The following is a 23,200-nucleotide window of genomic DNA, read 5'->3' on the forward strand; positions in this document are numbered from 1 at the left end:
TCCTCCTGTTTTTTTTTCTGAGATGTTTTTGGTTTGTATTTTGGAGGGTTCAAAGAGGGTTAAGTGTTTTAGCAGTTCAAAGGAGAGACCATTTTGGTGGAAGTTTGGGGAGGGCTTAGAAAAGGTAATAATGAATTTACGCTTGCTAAATATGGAGAGATAGCTAGAAATGGAGAAGAAAGAGTATCCTGCTCAGATACAAGAGTGTTTTATTCTTTTTGTTTGTTTTGTTTTGAGGCTACACCCAGTTTTGTCTAAAAAAATTTTGTTTGTGTTTTGGGGGGTTCTTTCCTGGCATTTCTCAGACAGCCAGATGGTGCCAAGGATCAAACTAAACAGTTCTAAATACAAAGCATGTGTCCGGACCCCTTAAGCTCTCTCCTTAGTACTGTCTGGTTTTGGGGGGGTGTGCTTATTGCTTTGTTTTGTTTTGTTCTGGTTGACTCAAGTAGCTGTCTTCAGTTGTTTGGCAGGTCACATGAAATTAGTTTCATTCCAGGCATGTAGTGACTCTACTGAAGTGCTTAGAACAACTGAGGTGATTCTCTTTCCAGACTCCCTGTCACTGAGCTCTCATATCCTCTGTGTCACTTAACTTACGTTGCATCAGAAATGACCCTAAAACTTAGTGGCATAAAATAACAGCAATTTATCATTTCTCATGCTTCAGTGAGTTAACTATGGTGCTTGCTCTGCTGGTTTTTCCTTGATACATTCGTGAGGCTGCATTCAGTTGAATGGTTGGCTGATGTAAAAAAAAAAAAGAAATTCATCTAAATAAATTTGGAGAATAAATCTAATTTGCTATATTAAACAATTCATGAATTCGTTAGCATCTCATCTAGCAAGCAGAAAGGTTCACCAAGAGGTTGAACAAAATAGAAGGCTTTTATAGTTAGAAAGAGGGTGGGAAGAGGTTATTAGCAAAAGAAAAGAGGTTATTTAAGGCTAAACTACATTCCCTCTGGCAAGGCCTGGAGATGGGGTTGGTGGAGGGTGTCTTAGCATTACAAAATACCTCACAAGTGCTAACCTGGAAACTCCAGATTGGTATAGAATTCAGTTTTGGCTAGAGACTGAAACTACGATTAGCTCATATATTAAGTTTTGCTTGGGTCCAGCAGGAATATAACTTCATTTGGGGCCTGTTGTTTCCTCTTCTTTCTTCTATGCTGAAAGGTACAATTTGCTTTCACTCATGCATCTGGCAATAGGTACTGACAACTGCCTCAGTTGTTATTTCTTTTTCTGCATGTCAGGACAGTATTCCCAAGTGGAAAAAGTAGAAGTCACAAGACCCTACAAATCTAGTCCCCAGAATATACACTATATTAATTTTTCTATTTTCACAGATTATAAAGAAGTCAAAGAACGTTTCCATATCTTGATATGAAGAGCCGAAAAAGATTGTGGTCATATTTTCCTTTGTACCATAGGCACAATTTAAGGTATGAAGCATACATTATATGTCCTAGCAGTTGTGATATAATTAAAATTCTGGTATAGGTGTTTTATTTTTCTTTGTTTTCTGTGGTTTTTTTTTTTTTTTTGCTTTTTGGGTCACACCCGGCAATGCACAGGGGTTACTCCTGGCTCTGCACTCAGGGGACCATATGGGATGCTGGGAATCGAACCTGGGTCTGCTGCATGCAAGGCAAAAGCCATACCTGCTGTGCTATTGCTCCAGCCCCTCTTTGTTTTCTTTGATCTTATGTAGGCACGTTTTCATCTAATCCCCATTTTAGTTGAGCCATAACACAGCGGTAGGGCATTTGCCTTTCACACAGCCAGCGGGCATTTGTGCATTTGGGCATTTGTCCATTTGGGCATTTGTGCCTTTGGGCATTTGCCTTGCACACAGCCAGTGGGTTTGATTCCTCTGCCCCTCTCGGAGAGCCGGGCAAGCTACTGAGAGTATCTCTCCTGCACGGCAAAGCCTGGCAAGCTACCCGTGATGTATTCACTATGCCAAACACAGTAACAGCAAGTCTCAAAAAAAATGGAAACGTTACTGGGCCCGCTTGAGCAAATTGTTGAACAACAGAAGGACAGTGACAGTAACAGTGACTGTTTTTTCACACATAGGGAAACCATGAAAGCATTTATTTGTTTTATCTTTTGTTGTTTTCAGGGAAGGTAGGGTTTCTCCCAAGCAGTGTTATGGAGTTTCAAGGCCCCATTCTGATTATTTTAGGCCAACAAGGCAGATGGTTCACTGAGAGTGCCCAGGATTCAGTGCTTCTCAGACCCTGAATCAATAGGGATTATTCAGGTCACATCAATGATGCTGGGGTCCTCCAGAGTTGCACCTTTAGGGATCTCTGGGATTGAACCCAGGTCAGCTACATGCAAGGTACTATCTTTACTTGTACTATCTTTACCCGGTACTATCTTACCCCGTATTATCTCTAGCACCCATGAATACATTATTATTGTAAAAAGTCAGGGGCTAGGATCACTCACACAATGCATTTTGCCTAATTTAATCCTCACAAATTTTTGAGATGAGCAAAAATATAATTACCATTTTATATCAATAACAACTGAGGCACACATAAATTAAGCAATTTGCCAAGGTAACATAGCTAATAAGTAGCAGAATCACTTAGTGTGTGGCCTTAGACCCTATACTGGGCTTACTGTTTTGTTTTGCTTGGGGGCCTCATCCAGCAGGGCTAGGTACTTTCTCCTGGCTCTGCACTCAGAGATCTCTCCTGGAGAGCTCAGGGATCAGGTGGGATGCCAGGAATAGAACAAAAGTAGTACAGGGTAAGTGCATAGCAAGTGCACTGTTCACTATAGCTCTCGACCCTAGAGTCTATATTCTTAAAAACTCTAATATAACTCTCATTAGTGTTGTTGCTACTTTCATTTGTCAGTAATTTGGCATACAATATTGTTAGTTTGTTTGCACTTCTATATATTTACATATATCGATATATTCACATACATTTCTCTTATCTGACTTGTCCACATGTATCCAGTATTCTGAAATCTGCCTTTTCTGTAACATGTGAAATGTAACAGAGTGATGTAAAAATAGCTTTTTAAAAATAGCTATATAGTATTTCACTTTGTGGATGTACTGTAATTATTCTCTATTGATGGACACAAATAACTTAACACAATATATTTTTCACTTTTTTTTGGTTTTTAGATCACACCCAGCAGTGCTTAGAGACTACTCATAGTGCAATGTTTGTGAGGGTTATTCCCAGAAATACTTGGGGACTATGTTATACAGGGGATCAAATCCAGATCTCCTGCATGAAAGAATTTGCTCCAGCACTCTGATTATCTGCCCAGTCTTAAATTTATTCACAATAATATTTATTGAAGTCATTGCTTTTTAAAAAAGAATTATAAATCTTTATACACTTTCACGAGAAGTTTCTTAGAGTAGATTTCTGGACTAAATCTAATGGACTGACCAAATACTTCTTCAGAAGGTCTTTCTTTACCAGGAGTATATTAAATTATCTATTTTTCCATTTATCAACAACCATCTACAATATAATTTCCTATTCTAGAGACAAAAATATATATACGTAACAGTAACAACAAGTTTCACAATGGAGACGTTACTGGTGCCCACTGAGCCAATCGATGAACAATGGGAGGACAGTGCTACAGTGCTTATAATACAGAACTTTTTCATTTACTTGTTGCCTTTTAAAAGGTATTTTGCAAAGTACTACATCATATCTGATTTTTCTTATTTTTGTAGATTTGTTGGAATTTTGCTGTATTGTAGATATTGTTACTGTAGATATTATTATTAAGCTGCATATGTTGCTGCTATTTTCTCAATCAGGGTGCATTTTCAAGTTTAGGGTTACTTTAAGAAGACAGTAGCATCCATAATTTATTTTTAACATCCACTTTTCTTCTGTCACTGTCACTCCCGTTGTTCATTGACTTGCTCGAGCGGGAACTGTAACGTCTCCATTGTGACACTTGTTACTGTGTTTGGCATATCGAATACGTCATGGGTAGCTTGCCAGGCTTTGCTGTGCGGACGAGATACTCTCGGTAGCTTGCTGGGATCTCCGAGAGGGGTGGAGGAATTGAACCCGGATCAGCCGGCCCAGCCACATGCAAGACAGCCCTTTTCTTAGTAGCTCAAAATTTGTTGTAGATCAAATTAATGTTTTACTTTTTCTAGGTTACAATTCCCTTCCACTGATTTGATTGACTTTCTTTTAACTAATATCATAGTACATCAACTTTTTGGGGTATATTTTGACATCATATCACTCCAGTAAGTCATTCCCTTTCCTTTTTCACTCTTTAATCTTTATTTGATTAAAAAAGGTTTTTTTTTTTTTTTGCTTTTTTTGTTTTGAGGATCATACCTGTTTGTGCTCAGGGTTTACTCCTGGTTCTGTGCTTTGGAATAATTTCTGGAAGTACTTGGAAACACTTTGTGGTATCAGGGTCAGCAGCATGCAAGACAAGCATCTTAACCCCTGTATGATTTCACTGGATCCCTTACCTTTATATAATTACCTCAGTTATATATCCATAATCTATGGGAAATTGGTTACAAATTTAGATTATTGTTGTATGTAAATTAAATTACAGGTATATGTTTTCCAGAGGAAGGTATCTATCTATAGTACCAAGTATAACCCTCCATCAGAGAAGAGAGGTCATGTGTTGAATTTATAAAGAAATCAGGTGAGTGTTCTCATGAGACATATTAACAAGATCAAATCCTTATCTTGAGTGAAGGGTCCAAGAACTAAAGTTACACTGGATCTGTCTTTAGGTCCTTGTGGATTGCATGTAAACATAGCACACTGACAAGAGATGTTTTCAATGTTACAACTCTTCATTTTAATGCTTGTATAGATATAGTTCTTCTGGCTGACTCCTCAATGTAATCTTCAGTACAGCAGCATCAGCAACCTCTGTGTCATAGACAGCAACCTCAATGTCCGATGCTCTCCTTCCTCTTTATGCTTCTCTCTCTCTTCTCCTCCTCCATACCTTTTCCTTTTCTGTTTAGTAAACTGGGTTTCTATAGGTTTCATAATCCTGCCCCGTCTGTTTCTGCTATTTTATTGGTTATGAACAAATCAGGTAACGCATGCCTTAATGACTGCTTGGATCACAAATATATGTGTGTGATATGTGATGAATAAACTGGAATTCCTAATTGCCTGATCTTCCATATAGAGACATGAGATCCATTCCCCTTAGTTATTTCTGTTGTCTGACTGGCTCGTGGAATTGACAATTTGAATCAGTATGTGAAAATAACCAAATGTTTTGATTATTCTGTTACTCTCTCTTCATTACCTCCTTAACTGACACCCCTCTTTATTTCCTCCATTAACACTGTGACATAACCTACTCTACCATACTTAATTGATTACACATGCTTCAAATTAGAAAACCTTAGAACGAGAGTTAGTGAAATAGTATGGGGATAAAGAGCTTGCTGTGCATGTTAGAGAACCCCAGTTGCATCCCTGGCACCACCACCATAGTCCTTAAGCACAGAGTGAAGAATAAAACCTGAAGACCACTAGCTATGACCACATCCCAAATATCCAATCTTAAAATGGACTCACTTAATGGATAACTTTTTGCTCAGCAAAAGTAAATCTCATCAGAGATTGACCCCGGTTTCTTGTCTTCTGTGAATCCCCAAATTATCACCAATGAGTAACTCCTATTCTAATCAAATATCAAGCATAGCACTGCACTGTAGCACTGTCCTCCCGTTGTTCATCGATTTGCTTGAGCGGGCCCAGTAACGTATTCATGGTGAGACTCGTTGTTACCGTGTTTGGCATATCAAATATGTCACAGATAGCTTGCCAGGCTCTGCCATGCGGGCGTGATACTCTCGGTAGCTTGCCGGGCTCTCCGAGAGAGGCAGAGGAATCAAACTGGTGTCGACTGGGTTGGCTGTGTTTAAGGCAAACGCCCTACCTGCTGTGCTATCACTCCAGCCAAATACTAAATATCTAAATATCTACTTGTTTATTACACTTTCTTTTGCTTTTGTTTGTCAATTTTTTGGGTCAAATCTAAGAATCAGGGGAAAAGAAGGGTGTATGAGGTCACATATTAAACACATAGCCCCCCTGATCATGGAAAACACTTCTAGATAGATAGAGATAAAAAAAAACACCTAGCTTCTGTAAATTTGCAGTTGTTTTAACTATGTAGTTTATACTTCCTTTGCTTATCCTTGATAGTATTATAGTGTTAGTAGTATTTAATTTAATTTATTTGTAGGAAGTGGCATACTGTTGGCTCTCAGGGTTTACTCCTGTTTCTGCACTCAGGGATCACTCCAGGCTGTGTTCAGGGGACTATATGTGTGTGGTTCAGATGATCAAACCCAGTCAGCCACAAGCAAGGCAAGCTCCCTATCTTCTGGACTATTGCTCTGGATTTTATTAGTATTTTAAATTCATAGCGTAAACATTAGAATCTCCTTTATCTCAGAAATAACCTACTTATATAAGTCTCTAAATTTTCCCACAAGTCAAGAAAACATAATCTCACAATTTAGCTTTCAATACCCTTATTTCCTAAAACATAGACATTGCACCTAGTTCTTTCACAGGAAGACTGCCAAATTATTAATATAATTTCTTCGGAGAAAGGAGGAGAAATTGTTTCCCTGGTGTCTGCGTAAAATTAAATGAAAATGAATGTGATTTGTGTGTTAGTATTCAAGGCTGCTAGTTCTTCTCTGTTAATTTACATTTATATTCTTAATGTCTACGTTGAGCCTAGGGAAATTTAATACTCAATTTCATTAATGCTATAACTTCCATAGGAATCTCAATATTCACAGAACTTTCTAGCTTGTGGAGTCATTGGGTGAGAATATAGGAGCTAAACATAATTGCTGAGTGGTTATGATAGTTAAATACATACTGTCGATTTTGATTTTCAAAATACCTCTGGGCCCAAACCCAGTGTCCAAAAGTTTTAAAATCAGAAAACTAATATAGTAATGAATTTTAACACCTCATAAACAGAAACATCACATTTCTGAACCATTGCTATCTCTGATTATATTTAAACTGTTATTTAAATGTAATAGTTCACATTTGCAACTATTGCATTGACGTGCATTGATTTTTTTTATTGTAATGTATGTGTGTATTGTAATGTATGATGTGTAATTTGAGATTTGTAATTTTGGCTCACTAGAGTTAGGATTTTTTTCATTTAGCACTGTAGCACTGTCCTCCCGTTGTTCATCAATTTGCTCATGCGGGCACCAGTAACATCTCCATTGTGAGACTTGTTGTTACTGTTTTTAGCATATCAAATACACCACGGGTAGCTTGCCAGGCTTTGCCATGTGGGCGGGATACTCTTGGTAGCTTGCCAGGCTCTCTGAGAGGGACGGAGGAATCGAACTTGGGTTGGTTGCATGCAAGGCAAACGCCCTACCCGCTGTGCTATTTTATTCCAAATGTGATTACTATTCCTAGTTGGCAAAGGTATTATTAATAGATATTAATGGTTTAATTAGTGATATGCTTCCCTGAGTCTTAGATGCTACTATACTTTCCTTATTATAAGATATATGAAGATATCAGTATAATTAAACTTTTTCTAAAAAGTAATTTTTTAGGAATTTAATCCTAGACATCTCGGAAATCATGGACAGAAATAACACTTTAACTCTGTGTTTAATCCTCATTTTGATTTATATTTTTATTTGACTACTCACTAGGTAACCCTTAATTATATCTTTAAATACTATCCACCCTAACAATATAACTCTAAGAACTCAGACTGTTAGCTTCTTATGGCTCTAAGATATTAGAACTTTGGCTTACAGACTCATTTATCTTAATGTCCTCTTCCATATCATGCAGCTGAGGCCCCATTTAAAAGCTTCAATTAACTTGAAACAGTAATAAGGTTAAAAAGGGAAGCAGTAAAGAAGACAGAAAATGGAGGAAGAAGGAAAAGGAGGGAAACAATTTACTATTAGACACTGGTTATTCAGCTTCCTTCTTCCAGTCACTCTCATGGCTACACAGGAGAATAATTCTCCACCAAGTGAAAATCTTCCCCTTTGGGGTAATATCAAACAGTAATTTTGTATTTTTGGGGAAATACAAAAAAGAAGAAAGCAAAAAGAAAAAAGAAAAGGAAAGAGAAAAAAAAGAGGACATATGGGGGGGTTCAAAAGCCTTCCAAATGATGCATAAATTAAAATGAGTTTTATAAATAAATTGTTTCAGTAGAAAGAATGGTCTACACTCTTTTTATTAAAAAATTTTAATTGCAGCTCTAATTGCTTTCTGCTCTTCATTTCTGAAGTTGGAGCCAAGGGTAAATTTATTTAGATAAAGATATATTTTAAGAACTTCCCATAAATAACAAGGAGCCACATCACAACCTTCCCTAATTTAGAGCATTATGATCTCAGTGTTGACATTCTGTAAGATTTTTTTTTTTGCTTTTTGGGTCACACCCGGCAATGCACAGGGGTTACTCCTGGCTCTGCACTCAGGAATTACTCCTGACGGTGCTCGGGGACCATATGGGATCCTGGGAATCGAACCCAGATTGGCCGCGTGCAAGGCAAACGCCCTATCCGCTGTGCTATCACTCCAGTTCCGTTCTGTAAGATTTTAAAGTCAAATCCAAATGAATTGCTTTGAAAACACAGTTAAATCTCCAAAGTCAGAAACCTGAAAGTCCAAATCCCCTAAAGCAGGTTTGGTTTATGTGTCTTCATGAAACCGTCTTTGTCAGAGAATAAAAAGACTTTGATGAGTTCAGCAACCTTTGAGAAAGACACTTGATATAGCGGTTGTTCCAGTATTACAGAGGACATTAAATGGTGAACTCTTCTTGCTTAGAAACTTCACCGCTAAGAAGACAGACTTCTAATATTCACCACTAAATCTAAATAGAAAAACTAGTGTATGCTGCATTCTGGATATTGGTTGACACTTTCAAACTCCCTACTTTTTAGATTTTATCAACTGTATAAAATTTGGGCCCTGGTGGAACTGAAAATTAGAAAATGTATTCACTTGTTTATCTATTAATGACTAGGGGAAATGATGCATTACATAAATGTCTTTTTGAAGATTCTGTAGACTTTGCAGACAGAAATGAATTTTAATTGAATTCCCAAATCATAATGAAAGATTTGGAATTAGCTGTGATCCAAGCTTTTAAAAGTGAATTTCAAGGTATGACCAATAAAGTCTGTTTTTTCCCTAGGAAATGCCCAGTGCATTTGGTGGAAAATTCAGATAAATGGATTGGCCACACAATATGGCAACAATGAAAACTTTGAAAATGCTTCATTTGTTTGCATTAACATTCCTTCCAGCTGATGAAATTCCAGGAGCTTTTAATGAATAAAAGCTGAATTTGCCCGAAGAAGCCAATGAAATTATTGACTGGTTTGAAAATAATTATGTGCATGATAGGATTAGAACACATTTATACAATGGTGTTGTTACTTGATCACTAATATTGTTTTCACCAAATATGTGGTCTGTATATGAATGCATGTGGAATGTGAACAAGCATAGCATAAAAGATGCAGAAATTTAATAGGGAATGCTCTTTTCTGCATATACAAATTAAACATAAAACAATTTTCCAGAAAAGAGCATCACTACTTAGAAAAATAAATATGAATACATTCTATGAAGAGAACCATACCTTTAAAAAAACAGCATTTTTCACAGTGTCAGACATCAAATATAGTTAATGATGATGAAAAGTAAGTTAGCTCCTATGCAATACTTTTGTACATCTATTTCTGTAATACCCCCCACTTTTTTAAGGGTGGGCACACCTAGAAGTTTTCAGAACTTATGCCTGGTTCTGTGCTAAGGGATCAAAATCCTACTGGGACTTGGAGGACTATCTGGATTGTCAGGAATCAAACCAGGTAAGTCACATTAAGGCAAGCACCCTCTTTATCCACTGTATTATCTCGGCAGTCTGGAATGTACTTTTTGATGTGATACATTCTCTTTTTATTTTGAGGGGCAAGGGGTTAATTTTTTCTCCCTTTTGTTTCACACTTGTTTCATACCTGTTTATAATTGTCACCAAATTTTTGAAGTTCACATTTATTTCATATTATTTCTAATACTAGAAGTATAAAAGGTCTGGACTCTTTGAAGTAGTAGTCAATTTTATGCTTATTTCTTCATACTTTTGACACAGTAATGTGTATTATCACATTACTTTTATATGTATGCATTGTGGCTGCACAAAACTATAAAAGGTTTCTCAGTACATAAAGTACATTTGCATTATAATATTTCTTCTAATACTAATTTTATTGTTCATAATTACCTCTGAAGTACTCTATCATGTTTTTGTGTTTCACAAATAAAACGCTCTTTGTGTGTATGTCTGAAGAAATTTTATTAAAAGAGGATAGAGAAATATCCAAAAGAAGGGTTGAGCCCCCATTAAATAAAAGAAGTAAAAGAAAGGACTTGTACCCCATGATGGAATAAGGGTGATACCAATTATTCCAGAGTGGAATTTTTCTTCTTCAAGATGTACATAAGTGTCTTCTAACGCTGTGCGGTGAATGATAGAATTGACCTCAGTGGTAGCTTATGTAGTATATAAATCTGTTCATTTATTTTGGGGAAGTGACATTTGTGGCCACATCCAGTGGTGCTCAGGGCTTACTCTTGGTTCTGCACTCATGGACTAGAGGAACCATATGGGGTGTCGGGGAAAGAACCTAGTTGTGTTGCATGCAAGGGAAGTGCCCTATGCACTGAACTATTGATCCAACCCCTCTGTTGATTTTTATCAACACATACTGAAACATAGAATGTTCTAAAACAAAGTTACATCATTAAAAAATCCATAACTATATTTTTATGATTTTGATCTCTTTAGATTGTGACTTGGGGACCAATATTTAGCATCATGACATTTGAGACTGTCCTCTGAGATTATAACCCCAAACCGTAAGGGTTTGCTGATTATAGCTGGTGGCAGTATTGGCAAGAAAATTCTTATGGCTGGTGGACTCTTGTTCTGTAAGCAGAAATAATTAGATATAAGAGCTGTATCTCATGAAAAGCTAGCTTATTTCTCAAAGTTATAACAAAAACACTTGAGTGGGAGAATCCAGGAACTGTCACTTAGGCAGCAAGGAAGATTCTCTAAATCAATTCATTAGTAGGATTTTATAGTTTTCTAGTCTTGGGTTGGGTCTAAGACGTGATGTGGGGGTTTCAGCTTTGTACCTTGTCCTCCAAAAGTAAATTTGGAAGAGATTGTTAAGATGTAAATGTCTTGTTTGCTTTCATGCCTGAGGATATGAAAGGAAATGACCAGAATCAGAAAATCCTGCTTTTGGCTAAATACCTTCCGGGCTCCACCTGACTAATGCTGACTAACGCAATCCACGTGCTGTAGCGGCAGATGCCATGCCCCCATCACAAAAGGATCCCTGCACAAATTCTCCATAAAAAACAAGAGATAAAAAAATTGACAACAGCAAAAATACTACCAGTGTGGTGAAGATCTAAAATTGTGTGCTGCTGTAACATTTGGTGAAGCTCAAAAGTGCCTCAGATAGAATTAGCACAAGGTTTTCTACTCAATTTACTTCTATGATTAAGGTTCCACAATCTAATGACCATCTTTATTAAGGAGACCGGGTGTAGTTTCTGCTTGGTTATGATAATCGAGTGTTAGTTCTCTGACAACGCTTGCAAGTATTAAAACAGTCCAGTCAAATCAACCTAGGAAATTGGGGATCTCTCCACCATATTAGGAATGTACAGGATTTCCCCCCCAAATCTCCTTTATTTGACTCCTGTGAAAATCAATCGCCATGCCCATTCTGTGTGATTCTGTTTAGTACATTATCTCCATCCCAAAACTGTGAGTATATATGATTCATAGACTGCTGTCAGTATCATCTCTACTTGGTCAAAGAGATTTTACTTGGTGAAGGTGATTGCCCTGCATGTGGTTGATCATAGTTTGATTCTGGAGACCTCTTATGGTTCCATGAGCATCGCCAGTAGTGAGACCTGATACAGAGCTAAGAGTAAGCCCTGAGCACCACCAGGGTGTAGAGTCATACTCATAACATCCACAGAATGGAAATTCTATCTGAACCAATGGGATGAAGCTGAGAGCTCCCAAACAGAGATGCAGTAGAAAGGTATGTATATTAATTAATCAGAAAAAAATTTAAAAATACAGAGTAATTTTTCAATTCTGCATAGAAAATAAAATGGTATTAGGACTAGAAGAATTTTTATTATTTTGGAAACTTTGTTTTGGAACCATTGAAAAGACAGTGATTTATCAAGTCATTACACACCTGATGTTCAAAAAGATGAGCTATCTTTCTGGATCATTGTAATAAAAAGGCCCTCCCGTTGATCATCGATTTGCTTGAGTGGGCCCAGTAACGTCTCCATTGGAGACTTTGTTGTTACTGTGTCTGGCAGATCGAATACATCACGGGGAGCTTGCCAGGCTCTGCCGTGTGGGTGAGATACTCTCGGTAGCTTGCCGGGCTCTCCGAGAGGGGCGGAGGAATCGAACTCGGGTCGGCCATGTTGGCTGCGTGCAAGGCAAACACCCTACCACTGTGCTATCGCTCCAGCCCTGGATCATTGTATAAACTATCATTTCTCAACTTGGAGCCAAATGGCAACCTATGGACCCCAGGCTGTTCTAAGGGGTCACAGATGAATGTTGTGTAAAAGGGAACTAATGACAAGAGACTAGGTGGCTGACTGGTGAAACAGGAAGACCATGGAAAGGAAGTAAGTTTGAAAGGGGGCCATGGTCAGTCGAAGGTTGTAAAACACTGGTTTAACCCAACATTTCCATACAATATGCTGGAAACCCAATAATTCTATTAAAAATGGTGAATAAGGATGAAGAAATTGTAACTGCATACCATAATAAATGTTCACTAGACTGAATGTCATTTAGCACTATTTACAAATATTGTCACTATGTTGTATACCTGGAACCAGTATAAAGTTATATGTCAATTATACCTCAATAAAAAGTTAGAACCATATTAAATGTAAAAGTGTAAAGATTTATCAGAAGAGTTCTGATAACCCAGAGGAAACTCTGGGTTAAATTTTGAAGGACCAGACAGAAATCCAGAACCAAGGATGACGTTTGTAAGTTGAGTGGGATGAGAAGAAAGACGTTACCAAGGGAAAGAATATAAAGGTAAATCAGAAGAGATCCTAGGACATAATTTAGAGAAACATCAAGAGGTGGACAGAGAAAAATATGCAGGAAAGTGGCATCATGGGAACAAAGTAAAAACTCACTTAAATATGGCCTTCAACAGCCACATATGATGGAAGAAAATTAGATAACTATTTTACACTAAACACAGAAAATAATTTAAAATGGGTTTAAGACTTGGATGTATGACTGAAACCATGAGGTAGAAGAAAACATAGGTGGTAAGCTACTGGCATTGATCTTAAGTATTAAACTCCAATGACAAAGGAAGCAGAAACAAAACTATACAACTAGAGCTATATCAAATCCATCAAATTTCACTTCTGCACAGTGGAAAGAGATTATCGTCAAAACAGAAAGCCAACCTACTGAATGAAAGATATTTTTAAGTGATATGTCACAGAAGGGGTTCATATCTGAAATAATCTAGTAAATACATACAAATCAACAACAATTGTACAAAGAACCAGATTAAAATTTGGACCAAAGGTCTAAATAAACATTTACCCAAAGAAGACATACATACATACAGCACATAAAAATCTGTTCATCAAATGAACATTTTCTTGTTAAGAAAATTCAAGTCAAAACCACACTGAAAAGTAATCTTACACCCATTACAATGGTCTACGCCAAAAATACAAGAAACAATTATTGGTGAGTATATGGAATAACCTTTGGTGGGAGTATAAACCTGTACAGCCCAGCCATAAGGGAAAATAGTATTAAGATTCTCCAAAATGAGGATCTTCCCAGGAGGGGAGATGCAAGTTGAAAGTAGACTGGACTGAACATGTTTGCCACTCAATGCCTCTTTTGCTGATCACAACACCCAAAAGGAGAGAGAGAACAAAAGGGAATGCCCTGCCACAGTGGCAGGGGGATATGGGGGAATGGGGTGGGGGAGGGATATTATCCATGGTGGTGGAAAACGGGTACTGGTGGAGGGATGGGTATTTGATCATGGTATGACCGAAATCCAAGCACAAAAATTTGTAAATCTACAACTGTACCTCATGGTGTTTCACTAATAAAAAATAAATTAAAAAAAAAGATTCTCCAAAATGTTGATAGTAATATTGATTCATCTAAATAATTCTCTTTTTTCATATTTACCATAAAATATTCAAAAATATTCATTTGAAATATGTATACACTCATATATTTATTAACATATTATTACAATAACCAAGATAAACAAGTGCGCAATGGAAATGGAAATGGAGATGTAATCTAAACACATACATACACACATGAATTCACAAAATAAAATAATTTTCATTTACAAAAAGTTGAAGCCCTGCCATTTGAAACAAATTATATTAATCTTAAGAGAATAACAAAATGAAATAAGTGCAACTAAGCCAAAATACACAAAATCCATGAGTAGAATTTCACTATGAAATATATAAAGAAACAAAACAAACAAGAAAACTTTTTAAAAAATTGAATCACCCAAAAGTGGCCGAGATTAGTACCAGGAGTATTGCTCCATGGCTTGGAGGCCAGCCACACACTCTAGGGGGAAAGGGAGCTCAGATAGAGAAAGGAGCACCAAATAAAGCGTGTTGGGAGGATCCTCCCAGGATGGGAGAAGCATGCTGAAAGTAGACTACAGACCAAACATGATTGCCACTCAGTGCCTCTTTTGCAAACCACAACACCCAAAAGGAGAGAGAGAACAAAAGGGAATACCCTGCCACAGAGGCAGGGTGGGATGGGGGGATGGGGGGTGGGAGGGATACTGGGATCCTTAGTGGTGGGAAATGGGCACTGGTGGAGGGATGGGTGTTTGATCATTGTACAATTAAAACCCAAGCACAAAAATTTGTAAATCTATAACTGTACCTCATGGTGTTTCACTAACAAAAATTTAAAAAAAAATGTAAATGATGGAGAATGGGCACTGGTGGAGGGATGGGCACTGGATCATTGTATAACTGAAACCCAAGCACAAAAATGTGTAAGTTTACAACTGTACCTCATGGTGTTTCACTAATAAAAATTAAAAAAACAAATTGAATCACTGTGAAATAGACCACCACAAAAATATCTATGATTGGATTTCAGTCATACAGTGTTTCAACAGCTATCCCTCCACCAGTGTAATTTTCGACCACCAATGTTCCAGTTTCCCTCCTATTCCCCCCACTATTACCCCCCCATGCCTTCCTCTATGGCAGACACTTTTCTTCTTTCTCTCCTTTTGTGCATTATGGTTTGCAATACAGATATGAAGAGGTCATTGTGTTTGTTCAGGGTGTTCAGTATTTTTATTGAAGAGGCATAGCTAGAGGGGTGGTAGCTTTGGGGTGAGGATGTGATTGTCAGGGCTTTCTGAAATGCAGGAAGGTGGGTGGAGGTAGCCCATCCCAAACCCAAGAAAGTCTGGATATTTCATTCACAAAACCCGCATTTCTGGATCTGGATTTTCAGCAGATTAATTTCTCAGTGAGGTCCGTCAGAGATGGTGAAGTTTGGCTGGGGTCATGCTGGCGATTTTTGATTATGGAAGTAAGCAGCTGCTGGTTGCTCTGTTTGGGGGAACACCAGGCTAACCTGCATCCCCCGCCCCCATCTACCCCAATCCTTTCAGCCTTCCACAGTTCTAAGATTAACTGTGGCTTTTAATCTCTTTTGATATTTAGTTATAGGTCTCTGAGGCAATGCCTTAAATGAGTTTACATGGCCGAACTGGAAGTGGCTTGCAGATGTCGCTCCCACATACCTAACTTTCAGAAGTTTAATTTCTCAGGAAACTTGGTCGTGAGTTGTTGGAATTCAGTCAGAAGTACATTGAGGACTTGGAGGTATCAGAAAGTCTAAAGGCATCACCAACAGGCTGCTGATGCACTAACATGATGGGTCCAGGTTGAACTGTTGGTGGCACGGTGCCCCCTGGGCCCTGGTGGTGATGGCAACAGAAGCCCTGGCAGGGACCAGGACTGGACCAGGGCTGCTACTGTTTACAGTTGGGCTGGGCTGCAGCCACCAGTCCACTAGATCCTGACCTGGGAGTAAATGCCTCTATCCTCGGTCTCCAGACAGTTGGTGCTCAGGGAGGTTTCCCTTCGTAATATGCTGTGGGCAGCTCAGACTGTTCTGGGGAAGATATGGTGGTGGGGCTGCCCCGCGGTAGCTAATGCCCATGTTCCATGGTGGGAATCCGGGGCATCCCCTCAACTCTAGGACCTGTGCTCCACAGTGGTGCTGTGTTGGACTCAGACGTGATAAAACTCTGCCACCACCCACAGTGCTGAGAGCTGAAGTGACTCTGTTCACTGGCAGACCCATTGCTATCATCCTCACAAGTTCCACTCTGGATTGGCGGCAGGAGATTGGCCAATTTTGTTTAATGGAACTGTCCCCGAGAGAGAATATCCAAGGGCACTCTTATCACTCGGAACTGCTGAGAGCTGCTGTCCCTCCACCAGCTCTGGCACTTGCTGTTGCGCCACTTCCATCTTGATGGGAACTCCAACAACAAACTTTGAAGATACTGAGGAGAAATTTGGGATTACCAGAGGGACAGGAGTTTGGGAGCGTATGAAATAAGTAAAGGAGTTTCACTATATGGTTGATGGGAAATTAAACTTTTGGTGGTGATCATGACGTAACTTCTACATATGTTGAGCTGTAATGCTATACAAAGGAAACATATTTAATATTATAAACTGATATTACTTCAATAAAAGGTTTTAAAGAATGTGAGTAAAGGGAGAAAAATAGTTTGTAAATTATCTTTACTCCTGTACTATGCAATTGCTCTTTTAAAACTTACTGCTCAATTAAAGTTAATTGTGAAAACTTTAAAATGCATTATATACTTACATATGTATATATATAAATATGAGTGACTCATAATTTTTGAATGGTATGAAAAAAATGTGTACACTTATTTTTGTCACCCAGCAGATACTTCAGGACTTTGGTAAAAACCTTTTAGTGACAGGGAAAAATCCTGGTTGCAGTTTGAGGTAGTACAAGGAAGTGGAAAAGAAGACAAGAGGAGAATATATTTTAGATATCAAGAGAGGCAGTAACAGGAAGCAATAGACTCTACCCTCGGTCACGGTCACGGTCCTCCCGTTGTTCATCGATTTGCTTGAGCGGGCCCAGTAACGTCTCCATTGGAGATTTTGTTGTTACTGTGTTTGGCATATTGAATACATCACGGGCGGCTTGCCAGGCTCTGCCGTGCGGGAGAGATACTCTCGGTAGCTTGTCGGGCTCTCCGAGAGGGGCGGAGGAATCGAGCTTGGGTAGGCCATATTGGCTGCATGCAAGGCAAACGCCCTACCACTGTGCTATCGTTCCAGCCCACTCTACCCTCGGTTTAATAAATTTTTATTTCATTTTAGATTTAAGATATAACTTTTTTCTCTCCCAGAAAAAGTAGCTATAGACTAAACTTATAAAAATGAAGTAGTGGTGAACTAAGCAGTAAGTACAGAGATTATCAAAAGGGAGTGGGTTAGCTAAAGGTGTAGTATCTTCAAACCAAGCCATTTTAACAGGAGGGCAGGAAAGTAAACTTTTGAGAATGTTCAAAGAAAACTAGAAAACACTTGTGTCCTGGAACATCTTTTATCTTTCCCATACCCAGAGCATAGTGATGAGTAGCTTTAGCCCCAGGGAACTTGGAAGAAGTTACTCTGGAAGAATCTTTGGAAGAGAATGGAAGTTGTTCTCAAGAAGTGAAGATGGCTGCTTGGTACCTGTATTGCAAACCATAATACCTAAAAGGAGAGAGAAAGAGGGAATGTCCCTGCCACAGAGGCAGGGGGTGGGAAGGGTGAGGGTTGTGGGGAGGGATACTGGGAACATTGGGGGTGGAGAACGGGCACTAGTGGAGGGATGGGTGCTCAAACATTGTTTGACTGAAACGAAATTATAAAAGTTTGTAAGTCTCTAACGGTATCTCACAGTGATTCATTAAAATAAAATTTAAAAAGAAAAGAAAACTAAAAAATAAGAAGTGAAGAAGTGGAACCGTGGTCTGAATGTTCATACTACACAAGGCACTGCATATTATAAACACATAAAATTAACTCTTGTTACAAACACATAGGCATCTCTGTTGTTTGAAATTAAGGCTCAGTATTGACACAAAATGACTCAGGTTCCTACACCTCCACATTCTTACGAAAGCCATCCATGCCCAGGAAAACAGTTTCTCCATATGACTATCCCTAGTACCACAAAATACATGATGAATATTCCCAAATCTCAGGAAGATTTAAGATTGTCTTTTGCCAATGTTCAAGACTGGCACTTCTTGGCAGTATGAAGATAATTTAAGCAAAGACACACTTTACACAGAGAAAGAACGTATCTATTAATTTGTCAAACCTTCCTCCATAAATTTCACATTCATTAAATTCTGCATGATCAGTAAAAAAATGAAGAAGTAGATGGTTTATCACGACTATATTAGTTAATGGATGGGAAGAATTTTAAAGCAGAAAAATAAGGGTAAGTATGAGGAGGGAAGCCCTATCCTCTTTGGGATAATAGGAGGACGTTTAAGACAAAGCATTTGCAAATTAAAATTAAATGACCTCAGAATCCTTAATTTGGAATAATATAAGCTATCTTTAAATTTCAAATCTTCTACCCATCCTCCTTGATGAAGGGTCACATAATAAAAAGAAAAACTCACACTTTTGACATCTTAAGGATTGCAACTGATGCCAGTATGTGGATAAAACTGATAGGGTAGGCACAAGGCCAATATAATCAACAGTCAAAAGAAAGCTTGCTGGGCTGATACATGAGGCGGAAAACCTTTTAGCTGCATGGATGCATGATTAGATACAGCACATTGAAATGCTTCTGAATCAAACAACAATTTCAGCAAATACATTCTCTTTTCAGTTTGCTTAAGAAAGACACAGTGACATATCAAAGATGTTTTTCTCATAGATTTGCTTCAGGAAAATAATAGATATTAACTTCAGAATTAAAGTAAAGCTGTAGTGATGCAACAGGCTACTCCTTTCTCACTTACAAATTACAAAGCTCATCTTGTGCTCTTTGCTCCATAACAAATTAGGTAGTAAATAAAGAGCTGTATGTTCTTTTTATGAAAATATTCTCTGTGCAGTACTAAGGGCTGAGAGGTATAGGGTTAAGGCACTTAACCTTTCATATGATCTACCATGGTTCAATTGCTGAACTGCATTGGTCCCCCAGAAATTCCAAGTGTATTCCTGAGCACAGAGTTAGAACTAAACCCTCAGTGTGTCCTCCAAACAAAACAAAGAAAAAACATCATTGATTAGTAAAAGGAAGAGAAGCATTTACTAGCTATCTTGAAATACTTTGTAAAACAAACTAAACCAAAGGCTATCCTTTCCCAAAAGTCAGCTATATCTAATTAATGCAGACAGTTCGGTAAGAAAACAAAATCCAGGACAATATTACTGCAAAACAATAGAATGGATTAGTTTTCATGTGTTCATCACTGGCAGGGTTAAGTAGAAATGATGTACATCATTAGAATTGAAAGAAACTGAATGGCACAGAAACTATGTTCCAGAACCGGTACAATCCATCCCAACTTTGAGATTCTGTGGAATCAAAATTATCTGTGTAGTGGACAGCATGAAATGCGAGCTCAGGTGCTTTGGCATTTTGCAAATATCCATGCATGTGCTATTATTGTTTGTGGTAGTAATTATTTTTTACTTCAGGTCTAAAGATAACTTTAATCTTTAAAATAACCATACACAGCACAAAGTAATTTCCAGTTAAGCCCATAGTAATTCTTATATATTTCAGTGTTGTCTTTTTACTATATTGTGGTACTACTGTTATTTTTTTATGTGGAACATAATCTTTGAAGAACTTAAGTTTTTTATGATTATGAGTCACAACTGTATGTGCTCAGAGCTTAATCCTGGTTCTATGCAGAGGGATCATTCCTGGCAGTGCTCACGGGACCACATGCAGTTCCAAGAACTGAGCTGTCATTGGCTGCATGCAAGGAAAAATCCTTAAGCCCTTTACTTTCTCTGTGACCCCAAAAGGTAACATTTTAATATTTTGTCTGTTTTTTTGTAACACCCAACAGTCTTCAGGGCTTATTTCTGGAATTCTGCTCTGGGATCACTTTTGATGATGCTCAGGGAATCATATGGGGTGCTGGGAATAGAACTAGGATAAGAAGCTTTCAAGGCAAGCACCTTGCCCATTATACTTTCTCTTTAGCCCCAATCTTGACATTTTAATTTCATTTTCCAGTTCACTTTTTTCTAGTCCTAGAATCCAACACAAATTCTATTTAACTTTCCAAAACTATTCTATGTTGAATTTATAACATATGCACACATATGTCGTATAAATCGAATCTGGTTGTAACTTTATAGTCATCAAAACCTTTTTATAAATATTAGCATTTCCTAGAAAAACTAGGATATTAAAAGAATGTGCAAATATGTGTTGCTGGTGAAGTGAGTAGGAAGTCACAGAGCAGGGAGGCATAGCTTCAATAGAGAGTGCTACCATGATCTTGCTTGTGAAGTCCCCAAGAAGGTCAGGACTCCTATAAGTAGGAAGAAGCTTTTATGTGATGTGGACTTAAAGTCTTTTACTTCATCCAAGTTCATTAGTTCATCAAATATTTTCATTGAAAGGAATTTCAGGGTAAACAGTGAAATAAGACAGTGTTATTTAGTAAATGAGAGTGAGAGAGAGAGAAGGGGGGAGAGAAAATGTTTTTAAGTAAAAGAAAAGAATTACACAATCCAAATTTGGAACGTGGGTGATCCTAGAAATAATGGGGAAAGCTGCACAATCAGACGAAAGAGGTATGAGTGAAACTTCAGCATCCAAAGCATCTTGTTTGCTTGTACAAAGTGGATTTTATAGATCTTTTCCAAACTGCCCCAGCCTAGGGTTTTCTATGCTATTGTCTGTGTAACTTTCTGTGTGAAGAGTCCTTTACTAGGGGTTCTTTATTTGTCATAAAGAGAACTCTGAGTTCAGGGGGGTCTTTATTCAGTCTTATCGGGCTCTTTTATTCCTGCTGCATCATTTTCTTTTCTAAGGGGGTCCAGATATCTGTGATGTTTGGACTGGCATCATTCAGTCTTCTTTTAAAAAGATTTTTTTATTGATTGAGATACTGTAATTGAAAATACTGTTACTGATGCTATATGCACACCTCTGGTCATCATAGGGCTTAGTACAATAACCAAGATATTGAGTCATTCAGAATCTTATCAGGCCTTTTTTCCTGTGGAATCATCTCCATAGGTGGCCCAGATTTCATATCCTTGAGTTGGCAGCATAATAATTTCTTTTCAGGTCATACCTTGGTTTTATGGCTTCCCCAAATGCATTGCCAAGCAGATTCTTCACTTACCTTCCTGCCTACTTCACATGGGGAGGTAGTTTATGAGGACACAGTATAATGCGGGTCTTGAATGAATAAGCTCTGTAAACAGATCTAATTTTGGTTTAAATCTCAACTTCACTGCAGAGTACATCTGTAATCTTGGACAAATTGGTTTACTGTTTCTTTCTCGATGTGCTCACCTGAAAAATGGAATAATAAATGTGCCTATCTCAATTTTTAAAAAAAAATTAATGTGATAATACATATAGACCCCAAAATTTAAATACAATTATTTTTATTGGTTTCATAATTGTATGTGACTGAAATGTTGTATACTATATAATAGAATAAAGCATTTGATTAAATTTTAAAATGAACATAGGAATAATTTTTAGTGAAATTATTTTATAATATAATAATCTACTCTTTTCAAATATAATTACTTATTTTATTCCCTCCAAGAAACATTTTTAGTTTAGGTGCATCTAAAATTATCCTGGAGGTAATAAAATGTAATATAAAAACATCCATTGCATCATTTAAATTAGAAGAATTTATTAAAACTAATAAGCTGAATTTGTGGAACAGAGTTTGGATATTAGAAAATATATGGTTGTTGGATTCCTAGTTGAAAGACAGTGTACAATAATAATAGCAGTTTTCTGCTAATGGAGGAAAAACAAACTTTGATTTGTTGTTAGATACCCAAGCTGTGATTTCTTTGATTAACATAATCTTTCATAACACTCTGAAAATATAAATTTGTATGATTTCTCACTCTCCTTATATTGCCAAAAGAAATGTATTTCTGCAAACCACAAATGAACTGTGCTGACAATTATGAACCATTTGACAGTAGGACAGCATTATTGTTGAAACCTAATTTGGACAAGGCACATATTGGGAGACATCCAACCAGGTCACACTGAAGCTGTGTGATATAGTACAATGTTATTAGTGTTATTCTCTTATACCCAACCATTGCAAATTAAGAAAATGTACATAATAGGCTGTGTATTGTTTCATGCAGAATCTGTGTGATGGCACATAATGAAATCATTTTACATCACAGCTTAAAAGACCTTGCACATTATTTTCATATCAATGAAGTATAGAAGAAAAACCACTTTAAACGTATTTTGGCTTTCCCTTTTCACAGATTACATAACAGAAAAATGTCAAAGCTCAGGAAACAAAACATATATTAATTGGAGTGGAAACACTGTGAAATTTAAAACTCCAAGCATAATCTAGAAACTTATGTTTATATTATAATTCTTTCCTAAGTTTGTATACTCTAAAAATTTTTATCAGCTTTTTAAATCCAAAAAACTTTTGTTTTCTATATGCAGGGTTGTTTTTCCATTAGGCATGATGCCTAAAGCCTGTAACACTTTTAGGATCCCATAAAAATGGTTTTGCTTTAATTTACTTTGACATTAGAAGAAAAATTAATATAGTAGTATTGAATCTATTAATACTCAATGAATATTCAATAAACATATAAATATTTATTTTTATACAACTGCAGTCAAGGTATAATTTTTAGTTTCTTTTTGTAGAGAAATACCACAAATACAGAGGTAGGGCATTTGCCTTGCATGCGGTTGACTTGGCCAACCCAGGTTCAATTCT

Source organism: Sorex fumeus, unplaced genomic scaffold (genome assembly GCF_029834395.1).
Source record: "Sorex fumeus unplaced genomic scaffold, SorFum_2.1 ptg000171l, whole genome shotgun sequence".
Classification (NCBI taxonomy): Eukaryota; Metazoa; Chordata; class Mammalia; order Eulipotyphla; family Soricidae; genus Sorex; species Sorex fumeus.